At 34.9% G+C, this 14,755-nt stretch overlaps 1 long non-coding RNA gene across 1 annotated transcript; it reads left to right on the forward strand.

Annotated features, from left to right (window-relative positions):
• Window positions 1–5,241: 5,241 nt before the first annotated feature.
• Window positions 5,242–7,060, forward strand: LOC150067335 (uncharacterized). Its single transcript, XR_016539556.1, has 3 exons — window positions 5,242–5,340; window positions 6,247–6,312; window positions 6,879–7,060. It is a non-coding gene; the product is annotated as an uncharacterized LOC150067335 (long non-coding RNA).
• Window positions 7,061–14,755: the final 7,695 nt, after the last annotated feature.

Consider the following 14,755-nt stretch of genomic DNA (forward strand, 5'->3'; position numbering starts at 1 on the left):
TGCATTAGGGCTCCTTGGCAGAGGTAGAAAATTTCTTAATAAAGATACAGAGACACAACAAATTAAAGAAAGTTTGGGCAAATGGAACTGCATTAAACTTCAGAGCTTCTGTATGGCTAGCAAGTTAAAGAGGAAGTCCAGAGACTGGGAAAAGAGCTTTACTAGATATACAACATAAAAAAACCTCATACCTAAAATATACCTACCACTCAAAAAATTAAATCTCTCAAAAACAAATCCTCAAAGAAAAAATAAACATCCCATTGAAAGATGGGCTAAAGACTTAGAGACTTCTCTGAAGAGGAAAAAGAATGACAAATAGACACACAAAGAAATGCTCCACATCTTTGGCCATAAAAGAAGCGCAAATCAAAACAACTTTGAGATTTCACCTCACTCCAGTTAGAATGGCCATTATCAAGAAATCTGATAATAACTGGGATGTGGCCAAAAGGCAAGAGTGTAAACTCTGGAAAGCAATATGGCAGTTCCTCAAAAATAAAAATCTTAATCTGATTAGTTGCCAAACAAATGTGCTTTGTAACAGTCCTCCTTTGGATACCACTGGTTCGAGGATCTTGAGAGAATATATTCAACCTGTAAACACTAGCTTACAAAATACTAGTTTGCAAACACTAGTTTGCTTTGGCAATTGGCCTATCTTCCCTGAATAAGAGATTCTTACCTCTAATCTCTCTCACCACATTAATTTTTGCATGACATGGATTGTAGTTATTTTTCTCAACAACAGGAAACTAATTTTCAAATTTCTTCATAAAGAACTTTGATATGGTCTCAAGAAGTACAAAAACAGTTAATGCAAGTTATATTAAAATTACTACTGAATAACGTGAAAGTCTCTCCAAATTCATCTCTATCCAAATTCATTCTAACCTCAATTATGTCAGCATAGTTATACACTCAGGTGCTTCATTTAATAAGCCGTCTTGCATTAACTTCTTCTGGGTTTCCTTTTTGGGATTCACTTTCTGACTGCTCTTATATGGTGAGTTTTAAGTCATTTTAAGTCTCTAGTGTCACAACTCTAAAATTCTTCCTAACTCCTTTGAGAAAGTTGCTTTTACTTTTGTATCTATACTGCTATTCAAACTGTATTTAGTATGTGTCAGGTTGTATTTTAACCATTAAATTTTCCCCCATATCAAAAATCTATTAGGGACAAGAATAAAAAATCATACATACAATTTCAGGCTCATTCTCTTAAACAGAAAGCCTTGTGAGAGCTCATTTCAGAAATTAACAGAATGAACAAAGTTATTCCACAGGGACAAGATTTCTCAGAATACCAAGGAGTCTCTTGTTAAAACTTGATTAAGGTCAGAAAATGAATCAAGGAAATGGCTTAGATATTTTAAGGAATAACTTCCCATAAATCTCTGTTGAATTCACTGGAAAATGACAGCAACTGACTTACAGCCAAAGCACTGTACTCTTAAACCCTGAAAATTTCATTCCAGACTATGAACTATCTCAAACCCTTGACTCTTTTCAACATTACTAAGTGAAGTTGACACTTGGTTTTCCACAGAACACAAATACATGTTAATGAACTTGTGCTCAAAGTACAGATTATCCCATTTGTTATGTGTTCCTTCTATCCTGTAGCTATGATTCACCATTCATATTCATGGTGGATCATCCTGGAGAAAACTTTTGTAGTTATTGTAGCATAATATACATATACATGTAAAAAGAGAAATAAAATAATCTCATCTCATAGGCATACATTTCAGGTAAAGGACTTCATAATACTTAGGAAGTCTAAATCATATATTAGGGTGGACTTGTCTTATTTACTTGAAATAAAAAGACTTCTTTAAAGGCAAGACTTTCAATTTTAAATACCTGAAATTCAGGAGAAATCAGGAGGAATAGATCCTTGGATCACTTACACAAAGCTACAGAAAATGTGATAGGGATAATGCTGTAACTCAGTTATGCAGATGCCCCCTGATTCTAAACTCAAACCACATTTCACCTCTTTGTTTTGGATTTTATCCATAACATTTATCTGTATATTGCACACCATCTACCATGTAAATAATGGAAGTCTTCCATTGCAATAAGAAATATGAAGACTCTACAGAGGTGTTTTAATGGAATTTTAAAGTGTGAATTAGTAGCAGAATTTGCTTTCAGCCACAGATATGCATCTTCTAATTAAACTCCAAAATTACTAGCTAATACATTTACTTTGCATACTTCTTAGGTATAAGACATTTATTTAGAGACTAGATGTTAGAACTCTTAAATTAGACAGTCCCTTTATTTTCACTGTAAAAATAAGTTCTCAATTTTTTTGTGAATAATACATTAATGTCCTCCAATATGTCTTCCAAGATCAATTCAATGTGCATTTAAAACTTATTGAAATAAGAATGAAATAATAATATATTTGCAATGGCTAGAAGACAAAGCAAACAAGCTAATGTGACGGCTATGGAGAAAAATCTGAAGACAAATCGAATAGACAATATTTAAATGTCAGCATATATCTATGAATATTTCTAGTAATCTTTTCCAAAAGACATATGGCTTTAATATGTTTTTCTTGTTCGTGTACCTATGCACTTCTATAAAGAAATATGGTACTTTTTTGTATGTCATTTGTAAAGCTTTAACTTAATTTGATCATTTTCAAAGTACACTGGATGAAATGAGACAGATATGATTATATGTTTTTATTTTTGTGCTGATACTGGGACTTCAATTATACATCTGGGTGTTATCCCTAGCTTTTCCTGCTCACAAGTAATACTCTACTTCTTGATCTACAGCTCCACTTCTGGCTTCTTAGTGATTAATTTGAGATAAGAATCTCTCACATTTGTCTTCCCAGGCTGCCTTTGATCTGTGATCCTTAAATCTCAGCCTCCTGAGTAACAAGGATTATAGGCATAAGCCTTCACCACCCAGCTCAAAAATGTCTTAATAGTAAGAATATTGACACAAGTTGGGAAAAATAAAATAATACAGCACCGTTTTTCATTTAGTCAACCATAAGTACCATGATAATATAACACATTGTAGGCAAGAGGGTTAGACGGCTTAAATATAATTTTTATTCTACCGAGATAAGCATGATAACATGAAGAAAATAATCTACTCCATCTTAGTTTTCCATTAGTAATTTGGGACAGTGCTTGTCTTGTGAACATGGAAAGTGATTTGCCCATGTGACTACAGTCCTGGGGAAAGTTCTATTTGGTAAGCTGATTGTTGCTTGGCAAGTGGTAAATAAGAGAGTGTAAAGAAAGAGAACAGAGAGAATGGTTTATGTGTAAGAATTTGGGGAGGAATAGTTATCCGTAGATCTAGGAAGCTGAGAGGCTTTGAGGCAATATGTTTTGGACATAGATCATGAAACATTCAAGCTCACTCCAGTAACTTTTATGTGCTCTCCAGTAACACACACATAAGTCTTACACTTTATTATGAGCACATATTACCTAGACGTCTGAAATACCTACAGAATATAATCTAGAAAGCCTGTTTTCAACTTGAGCCCTGGCATTTTGCACATGCTCTCAAGTGAAGTTAATTGTGCTACTCAACGAAGACCCACATTGTGAATACTGAGATGAAGGGGGATTTAGTATCCACCATGATTAGAGAGAGGGTTATGGGTACAAGGACTGAGTCATTCTGATAGAGTAGACTTTAAAATTACAGGTGTATTTTGAATTAGCAGGACTAATATAAGAATGTTATATGGAAATGGTGCTGTGGCTCAAGTGGTAGTGCACTTGGCGTTGAGCTGAAGAGCTCAGGAACAGCTCCCAGGCCTGGAATTCAAGCCCTATGACTGACAAAAAAAAAGAATGTCATAAACTGGACAACTTACAAAGGATCAAGTTTATTTATTATAATCCTGAAAACAAGAAAGTCCAAGATCAATGTGTCAAGACATGCAGTATCTAGAAAGACCTCTCGGGATCAAAGACTGCATTCTGGATTTGTCTTTACATGGTGCAAAGGGCAAGGGTTCTTCAAGAAGTATTAGAAAGTAGAAGTGTTACTCGTCAGGGCTTGTTCGCTGTGGTTTACTTCCTAAATGCCCACCTTCCTAAAATCAGCATGTAGGAAGTTAGCATTTTAATCTATGAAATTTTAGAAGATTGAAATAATCAAACTAACAGGGGAATATTTTTGATCTAGTTGTTACTAGATCTTGTTTCTTGTTAGAAACAGCTAAAAATCTTAAAAGATTGGAAGACTGGCGAAGAAAACTCATTTAGTTCATCCTTGAGAAAACTTTGTAGTAGTAGAACACAAAAGCAATCCATTTGTTTTATTTTTGTTTTTAACATCCAAACAACAAAGCAGAAAGTGCAGTACACAAAACTTATGTGGAGAATAATATGTTCAAGCAACTTCTCAAAAACAAGCTGCCATGAATAAAAAAGGATGCTGTAGGGTCAGATTTGAGGACTCAGAATAAAAGGGGAGCTTTCAAATCCTGAGTGGTAACATCTGCACGAAGTAGGAAAGACCCAAAACTACCAAGAGGAACAGACACATGATGAAAAAGAGTCTGAAGGGCTAAAGGAAATGAGATGTTTTTCAGGTGGTAGCAAGACCAAAAAAACAAAACAAACAAAAAAAAGGCAAAGGAAAACAGTCATTAGGGAAGTTAGAAGTCATGTCTTTGGAAAAAGAACCCTTGTTTAGAAGAACAGACAGAAGAAAGCCCATCAGAAACCACGGGAAAGAAATATGTTGAGTAATCCAAAGAAGAAGGCAAAGAAAGAAGCTTGGAAAGATGAGCTGATGTCTGCTCTGTTTTTAACTGAAGTGACCAGAGAAGTCGGTGTAGGAGTTAAGGATGCCCAGTTCCTGAGTCAAAGGAAAAATGTACCTAGGAGGAGAGTGTACAAAGGAAAGAAAAATAAGCATGCAAAATGTGCCTTTAGAAATTAAAACCAGTTATTTTTATGATTCATTATTGAGAAATAAGATGATGACCTCAGTCCAAATGTTGGGAAGGGATTACATCATAAGAATAAAAGTTAAAAATTAAAATCACGGTTATTTTTTTTTATAGAATTAGTTAAGAAATAAGGGAATGACCTTAGTTCAAACGTTGGGAAGGAAGTACATCACATGAATGAAAATTTAAGGCTAGAAAAATTGACATAAGTAACAAAGATTTTAATTGGTATAGTATAAAGACTAAGCAACCAATGAGGAAGTGTGAGAGGGAGACTGGGGTAGAGGAGGAGTATGCAGGAGTCAAAGGAAGCTTACTCATCTGGACAAAGCCGGGAAGTTTCCACCCATCTACAGTACAGACAGATGGTAACAAACCACTTTGTCCTGGTGAGTGGGAAAAGAACTTTTCTTCCTTACTGGTTTCTCTTACTTCCACTTAATCTCATTTGTTCATTCATCTAGTTACGAATTCTTTTTTTTTTAGTCCTACAGATTATTTTCTTTGTTGTGCGTAGGCTTCTGAATTTCACACAATCTATTTTTTTTGTTTCCTGTCCTTTTCTATATTCAAAACAAATCATTACTGATATTTACTGTTTTTCATACTAGCAGTGTTTAGCCTCACCTTTCAAAAGATAGTTGAGGCTGCTGAAATTTAAAATACTGACACATCTGAGTGAGTTAGTTTTAAGCCAATCTTATTCCTGAACTATTATACTTTGCAATATAGAACTGGGCTCCATTATGTAAAAAACAATAACAACCCCCCCCAAAACAAGTGGGAATTCATAACCAAGTGTTTGGTTGAAGAGGCATAGGGGATTACTGATACATGGAAAATTATTCAAAAGAGAAACCAAGGATAGGAAGAGTTGTGGCTAAATGAGCTAATAGAATTATTACTTCAAGTTATCTTCAGTTATTAAGTATCACCTGGGAAACTAAGGGAGATGGACACTTGGATCAGACATTGAAGTTTGGGAATCCTCACTAGGTTGATTCAGAGAGATTCTGGCTAAAACCAGACTATCTTTATTTTAGAATAATGCCTCAAGAGTAATGCCCTGACTAGAATTTTTGTGTTGACCAGTAGTCAACTCTAATCCCACCCTATCTCAACTCTCCTGGCCTTCCCAATGTCAGTCCACACCATTCTCCTCATCTCAGCCAACAAAATACTAAATATTTTCTCTTCCTTAATTTCTTCTGGATCCTATTAGAGAACTGATTGAGCAATCCTACAGAGTTGAATTATTCTCATTATGCCTGATAATGCAGTCTTATTTCTTTCAGATTGTTGGTAAGATCGATGCTGACTGTGCATCATAAAAACAAAGTGATATTTCAAGGGTCACAAAGGTATGGCTTTCTTTTTGAGGGAATTCTCCCACATAGGTCCTACCTAGAAAGAAGAACAATACTGTGTTGATAGGAAGCATTATAACTTTAAAACTTTTAGTGGAGCTTAGCCACATTCTAGTCTGACATTATATAGTATTCTTGAATCTATGTCAGAATTTATCAAAGCAAGGTGAAATTATGCTAAAGCAAATAACCACTCAAATTATTGCTATTGTGGTGGGTGTTATTAAGAGAATTTTGGAGAAATGCAGAAAAATAAAACAATGGTATGATGGCTATCATGTTTAGACATAAGTCAAAAAGATACAGTATTGAGTTTATACTACTAGTTTTAATAGTATTTTGGATACATACATGAGTATATCAGTATTTAGAATAATACTCTCAGGAATTGTCATACAGTAATTCTATTATCAACTAAGTATTTAAAAGGTACATCCTGGGAATTTTAACTAGAACAAGTTCTTAAGTCATAGAAGAAAGTCCTTCCCATTATTTTCAGTGTTGATGGCTTTAGTGATCAAATTTCTGAATTTTTTACTGGTAATGTCTTTTATTGGCAGGAATTTTTCAAGGCAAGAAAAGAAATAAGTCTTGATTGATGATTTCTTTGGAATAAACAGGAAAATATTTTCCCTTTGTGAATTCTCTGGGCATGCAAAGGAAATAGCAACAGATTAACTTGGAACACCATATTAACACACTCACCATTGTGTAAGCAGAACATTTTGCAGTAAACTAAACTTTTGGCAAACATTAAGACTTGTTGTTCAAATTGGAAATCACAACATGCTTCTCTTCCAGCATGGCCCAAATGAGTTCTTACATAGGCTTTTCTTCTATCATGTAGGAACAGAATTATTATGTATTCTTTTCCTTCTAGTGTGAATTGAATCCATTTAGATGAAATTGTGTTCCATTATAATAGGAATATTGATCACAGATACCTGTGTAATTATATTTTGTCAGGACTTTTAATTACAAATTCCTTGATTAAAAATCATAACAAGCTTAAACGAAGATAGTGTTACCAATTTATTTCTTCAATGGAATCTCTTTATATCATAGTCATAGTAAACATCTTCATGCATTACATTATCTAGGTAAGATTTAAACAAAATACTTTTGATAACTATTTGGGGACAAATCAAAGAGAAATAAAAGTCACCAGGTTTTAGAAAGTCCTTATACTGTCTTCACTTATGGTTGTACTAGTTTGTTTGCTAACTAAAAGGGTCCTGGGGGGAATTTTCTCCCCATTCTCACTAATACTTGTTATCTTTTATCAGGCTGGTAATAGCCAACCTGATGGACGGGAGATGATAGCTCTCCAGGGTTTCAGTTTACATTTTTCTACTGATTGGTGAATTTGTTTTCCCCACTCATTGGTTGCCCCTTTTTTAAACATTTGAGAAATGCCTACTGAGGTTTGTCATTGCCCATTTATGCTAGGATGTTAGTTTCCCTAATGGTGACATACTTGAGAAATATCAGCCCCCAGAGATGTCTTTTGGATTCACAGTTGCAGAGGTTTCCATCCAGCTGGCTCTATTGCTTTTGTGGGCCTTGACTATATGTATCATAATGGCAGTAGGAATATATGGTGAAGGGGGCTGCTCTGTGTCCTCATGGTGGCCAGGAAATAACAGCAAGAGGAGGGCCCAGGGACAAAATACACCCTACAAAGGAATGCCTGTAGTGATGCCCCTCAAGTTGCCACTGCTGACCTAGGATGCAGCTAGCTGGGGGCCACACATTCAACACCTGATTCTTTATGCAACACTTCAGATTTAAACTATCATCAGTACTACAGTAAAATACTACAAATAGGGTAATTTATAAATCACAAAATTCTATTCCCTACAGTTCTGGGGGCTGGATATCCAAAATCAAAGTGCTTATAAGGGATGCTATCTGTTTCCAGTATAGTATCTTAGTGATAGAAGAAGGATAGGGATAAAGATCAAAGGTTTCATGGAACATATTTTATAAAGGTTTTTATATCATTTATAAGGGATTAATCCTCAAAATTATATTATCTCCTAAAGGACTTGCTCACTTCCTTATTATCTCACTGCTGATGTATTTTGACCACACAAATTTGAGAGGGGCATTAGAATGTCTCAAGTTCCTTTTGATTTTTTGCTATGGAAATTTTATACATGTGTTATTGGTAGGAAAGGCTTATATTGTAATGATTCCATTGATATATACAATGTACTCTGAACAGGTTCACCCTCTCACTTATAGTCTCTTTACCTCTCTTCCTCCTTTCCTACTATTCCATCATATTTTCAAAGTTCTTAATATTTTGAATATTACTCTCTTACTGTGTGTATGGTTCAAAAAATACATTGATTCCTCCTTATGAGCTACCTCCATAGGAATCAGAATTGCAAATGCTCAAGTTCCTTCCATAAAATGGCATAGTATTACATGTGATATATTCATATATTCTAGCATATTTGAACTTATCTCTAGATCACTAAGAATACCTTAAAATGTTAACTTCATATAACTAATCTTCATAGTATATTGTTTAGGGAATAATAATAAAAATTGCTTGTACATGTTTGTTAAACATGCACGTTTTACAAAATGTTTTCTATTTGTAACTGGTTGAATGTTTTCTATTTGTAACTGGGATATAGAACTCACAGATGCAGAAATGCTTTCTATTTGCAACTGGTTGACTCTGGGAATATAGAACTCACAGATACAGTATTTTCTTCAAAACTATGGGTCCTATTTCTTATCTGTTAATCTTTTTTGCCATGATGAAACCTTCTAGTTTGATGTCATCTCATTTGTCCATTCTTTCTATTTTTCTATGCTTTTGTGATCACATGGATAAAATGATTACACTGAAAAGTGTTGGTGAATCTCCTGTCCTCTGCTTATTTTGTTCAAGCAATTTTACACTTCCACATCTGAAGTTTGTCTTTAAACTTCTGAGTTGAATTTTGTATATGCTTTGAGGAAATGGTCCAATATCTTTCTCTCTGTGTTATTTCTCTATATATTTTTCTTGCTCTTGTTATTTATTTTGGCTTGATTGTTTTTGAATCACAGACATGTTATGTAGCCAAAGCTGGTCTCAATTTTACCAATTTAGGCTGGCCTACAACTTGTGATCCTCCACCCTTTGCATCCTGAATATTGGGATTAAACACACATACTTCCATATCCTACTCTGCATATCTACTTCTAAAATGTATTTTATTGGTAGTTTTATAGATATTTTATTGTTTATTGCAGATAGTTCAAGTGGAGCCCTTAAAGCACTTTCTAAGGTATGGGAATTATAAAGTAGCAAAGAAAGGATTGTAGGGACACCCAGAGGTCAGATACCTTGGAAAACCATTTCTGCCCATAACTAAAGTGAAAAGTGGAAGAAATGCTGTTAACACCATTTGGTGAGAATTAAAATCGCAGATGAAGGATTTTCTAGGGAGAGAAGAAATATCAGGTGCTAATACAGGAGGAAAGATGAATGAAATGTACAACTTACTTTCATGTTACGATCCTATTTCAGTACACGTAAAACCTGATCTCTAAGCACTCTAAGTCAGTTGGAATGGTGAGTCAGATTGCAGAAATTAGCTAAGGCCTGGAGAGTGGGCAAGGAAGAACGAAGCTTAGGCTAAGTAGATAGAGAGAGAACAAGAATGCTTTGGCATTCTCTTATTATGTTCATCACCATGTCCCAATAAATATTACTCTGATAAAGATGATTTTGCTGAATCTCCAGAGTCTCCTCCCATGCTGGCTGCCTATCTGTGATCAACATCACAAGCATCTAAGTTGTACTGTAAGTCACTCATCAATATTTTCAGAGCCATGAGACTACATGACATTTGCCTCAGCATTTTGCTTCAAATTTAAACATATATGCACATACATCAGTTGAAATGGTATTTGTAAATTATAAAAAAATGTAAATGCATCATTTCAAACCCTTCCAGAAAATGAGCCAAGTATTTTGTTTGTTTTTGAGATTTGGACAGAGTCCTTGATTTGACCACATTCCACAAGTATGCTTTCATTCCTGGCTTTTATTGAAAACTTCTAAATTGTTAACACCAATGATTTTGAAAATAAACAGATGGGCATGTCTCTATGACTTCATTTATGTTGACTATTTAAATATTCAGAGATAAAAGACAATGTTTCTCTCTATCTTTTAAAAATATTTTTAAGTTTAAAATTCTGCAATTGTCATTTTATCTACCTATCCTTTACATTTTTTGGCATTTAATAGGCTTACAGCTATGGGGAAAATTGCTTAATCATAAGTCTTTATAAGAGATTTTTCTTTGGAAGGAAAAATAAAAGAAAAAGTGAGACAGAGAGAGACAGAGAGAGAGAGAGAGAGAGAGAGAGAGAGAGAGAGAGAGAGAGAGAGAGAGAGAGAGAGAGAGAGAGGAAAATGAGAAAAGAAAAAAAGAGAAGGCATTTAAAAAAATCCATGAAGTCGAGAGGTAAAAAAATGTGAAATTGATTAAATTTAACTCAGATATGGCTATAAGAATAAAAAATATTTTCCCTGAAAGCATTTTATTTTTCTAAGATAAATATCTCCCTTTTCTCACTTTATAGGCATTTTTGTATAGAGTGGTACTCAACTTTAGTCAGAGGAGTTGGTTCAGACTCTGCTCCTTCTTTAATTTGAACAAGTTCAAGCCAAATTATTATTTCCCAATCTTCCTTTAATGCCCAAAATAATTTTTGAGAAGAACCTCAGAAACTATTGGCCTATAGCTTCCAAATTTAAGATATGACAGGTTTGTAAATCTTTGCCCTGTAGGTGATAAGAGAAAAGTAGTTTGCTCCCTCACTCAGTATCATAGTTGAGATTGTATAGATGTGAAATTTCTTCTTTTTCCAAACTAAAGTCACCTTATAAAACAATGGGAACTACTGGATTTCAGATAATAAGCTAGAATAGAATCTGCTGTTGTTTTTCAAATGAGAGTAATGCTCATATAGTTTTTCTTTAAAGAAATGTTTACCCTCTAAGTGAAAATATAAAAATAATTAGTCACATTAATGAAGTAATACATGATATTTCAATATATATCTGTATATATTATAGAATGCTTAAAGTAAGTTAAAAGTATCTGGCTTTCCAAACATTTATCATTTATTTTATGCAGCTTGAACTCAGGGCCTGGGCACTATCCTTGAACACTTTTTGCTCAAGGCTAGCTCTCTACCACTTGAGGCACAGAGCCACTTCCATCTTTTTCTATGTATGTGGCTCTGAGGAATCGAACCCAGGGCTTATGCATGCGAGGAGAGCACTCTACCACTAGGCTACGTTCCCAGATCATTTATTTATTTTTGGTTTGGGGTTTTTTTTGCCAGTCTTGGGCTTGAGCTCAGGGCCTGAGCACTGTCCTTGGACTTTCTCAAGGCTAGAGCTCTACCACTTGGGCCTCAGCACCACTTTGGGCTTTTTTTCTATGTATGTGGTACCGAGGAATTGAACCCAGGTCTTCGTGCATGCTAGGCAAGCACTCTACCACTAGGCCAAACTCCCAGCCCCTCATTTATTTATTTTTATAGCTGTAATGTGATTTGAACTAGGGGCCTTGGACTTGATAAGCAGATAGTCTTCTACTTGAGCTACACTGTAGTCTTTGTTGGCTTTAGTAGTTTTTGGATAGTATCATATTTTTTCCCCAGGTTAGCCTCAGACTCCAATCCTAGTCATTTATTCCTGTCACAAAGCTAGTACCACAGTTACAGATCACTATACTGAACTTATTGATTGAGCTGAGGTCTCATTAATTTTTACCCAAGCTGACCTGAATCTACTAATTTACCAATCAGTGTTTCCCGAATGGTTTGGATTACAAGTGTTTGCCACCAAATCGGCCTATCATATCTTTACGGTGGAAACTTTTCAAATTTTTTCTTCAAGCTTTTGTAACATGCTATGTACTATTAATCTACACTCCGCCTATAGTACAATAATATAATGAAACTTCTTCATGTTCCTATCTAACCTCATATCTGTTGATGTGTTGCTTTTATGTAATTCAACTATCACAAAATGGATAGTCCTTATAAATTATATTTGTTGACAGATTCAGCGGTACCCTAAGTAGTGATTACATACCACACACAAAGTTTCCTGAGCCAATTAATAAATCATATTATCTATTTTAAAGTATTTCTCTTTTTCCTACTTGTTTTCCTTTTAGTCAAGAGCAATTGACCTAAAGTAATTTTTACCAGACATAATTGGATTAAAGTCAAAAGCATTTAATAATGTCTTTTACTTAAGACATTTTCTTAGCAGTGTACGAAACCATTTTAAAACACTTACTAATAAGAAATAGGGTATCATAACAATAGCTAATTTTTGTAAGAATTCTCAGAGTAATCTAAACCTGGATGGTCTGCAAGCCATAAACTTTTACCACACTGAGCCAGCCAGTGAGCAGACTACATCAGAAAATATTATTTGGAAAACAAGTCTTTAAAGTGATGGTCTGGATACTTTAGTTTCTAAAGTACTTTTGAGCTAATAATTCAGATTTCAAATTTGCCTGCAAAATTTTCTCTGGGTACAAAGCGCAACTTATTTCAATGCACTCTATCTCCTGACACTTATTTCAGTGTGCATATCTTTGAAAGCAGTCACAGTTGACTAGTTAAACTGTGTTGTGGCTATAGGTGAGCCACGAGTGAGTTGGGAGCTGATAGGGGGAAGGTCCTCTCTACAACTCATAACTCTGCAAGGTTGTTCCAAACCACAGAACAAACATAAGAGATCCAGCTGAAAGAAACACTTATAAATGGTCAGCCTTCATACAACCAATTTTAGGGGATTAATATTTGAGAATGTGGGGATATTTTCTTTTTTTGTTAGTACTGTGGCTTGAACTCAGGTCCTGGGCCCTCTTCTGGTGCTTTCTCAAAGCTAGTGCTCTACCACTTGAGCAACACCACCACATCCATTTTTTTTTCTGTGTGTATAGTACTGATGAATCAAACTCAGGGCTTCGTGCATGCTAGGAAAGGACTCTACCATGAGGCCACACTCCTGGCCCCTGTGGTGCTATTTTCAAATGTGGATATGATTCAGTGCTTTCAGGCCACCTTCCTATCTGAACAGTTAGGGATCTTCCTTGTTCTTGTAGCTGGTGCCAGAATGTATTTATTTTATAAAATCTTCAGTTCTAATCTTTCTCAAAAAGAGTTATACAAAGAATGAAGAAAATGTTGTTTTATCTGGACCAAAAGTTTTTGTTTGCTTTCCAAAATATATTTTACTAATAATAATGTATGAACAAAAATATGATCTATATTTTTGGTAGATAACTTACAGAAAAATAAAATACCAGCTATTGTGTTTTACTTATTAAACTCTTAAAACAAAATCAACTAAGTGTGTATCGAATGCCAGGAATATCAATTTCTTTCTTTTCTCCGAACCTAATTCTTCAGATGACAACATTGAAGCCCATCATCAGGAAGCCATTGGTCCAGAGACCCAGCACTAAGATGTCTTTTGTCATTAACAGAATCTCTTATTTCACTCTGTGGCAATACACAATGTTCATGTGTACTCATGTCATAGGGAATAGTGCTTTTCAAATGGAAGAATAGCACATTTAATTATGTAAAGCCCTTCACTCTATAATAATAGAACACCATGAAAAATAGGAATAAGTGAGTCACAGATAAAGAGAGAAGTATTTTCCAATTTAAAATTGCCCAATTGAACAGAATGAAAAGAGTAGGATTTACTGACCGCATTAAAAAAGGAGTCTTGCTGATTTATTTTGTCTGTGATAATTTAGCAGGAGATTATGATGAAGTAACAAAAAATGGTGGTGAGATTAGGCAGTACTACATGAAAACCAAAAAGAAAACTTCTAGGAAAGTTTCAGTAGATTGGCTCCTGTTTGGTAAATATGTTGATTATGATAATCTGGAAGCATTATTGAAAGTTTCTATTGATGAATTTAAAGGTCATCCCTGGCTAGGTTTATATTCTAAAAGTCAACATAGTGCCATGCTACTTAAATATAATTTGTGAATAAAGAAATGGGAAGATGTGATGTTAACATAGACTTAACATTGGTATGGCAACTGACTTGTGAGGAAAAGTCTCTAGCATATCAGCCATTGTAAGAGGCACCACTGAGTGTTCTGTAGTGCAAGAAGAGACTATTTATCCATGTAGATTATATTTTGCAGACATAACAATGGTCACATTTCTAGCCTCTTAACTGCCTGAAAGCTGTCACCAAATTCCAAATCATGGGCTCTTAAAAAAAAAAAATACTGGCCGGATGCAGTGGCTCATGCCTGTAATCGAAGCTACTCAAGAGTGCCACCCGGGCACTACAAAGCTATGAGTCTCTTATCTCCAATTAATTACTAGAAAATGGGAAGTAGGGCTATGGCTCAAGGGGTAGGGTGG

Source organism: Megascapheus bottae, chromosome 2 (assembly GCF_031878675.1).
Source record: "Megascapheus bottae isolate mThoBot1 chromosome 2, mThoBot2.hap1, whole genome shotgun sequence".
In the NCBI taxonomy this organism is placed as follows: domain Eukaryota; kingdom Metazoa; phylum Chordata; class Mammalia; order Rodentia; family Geomyidae; genus Megascapheus; species Megascapheus bottae.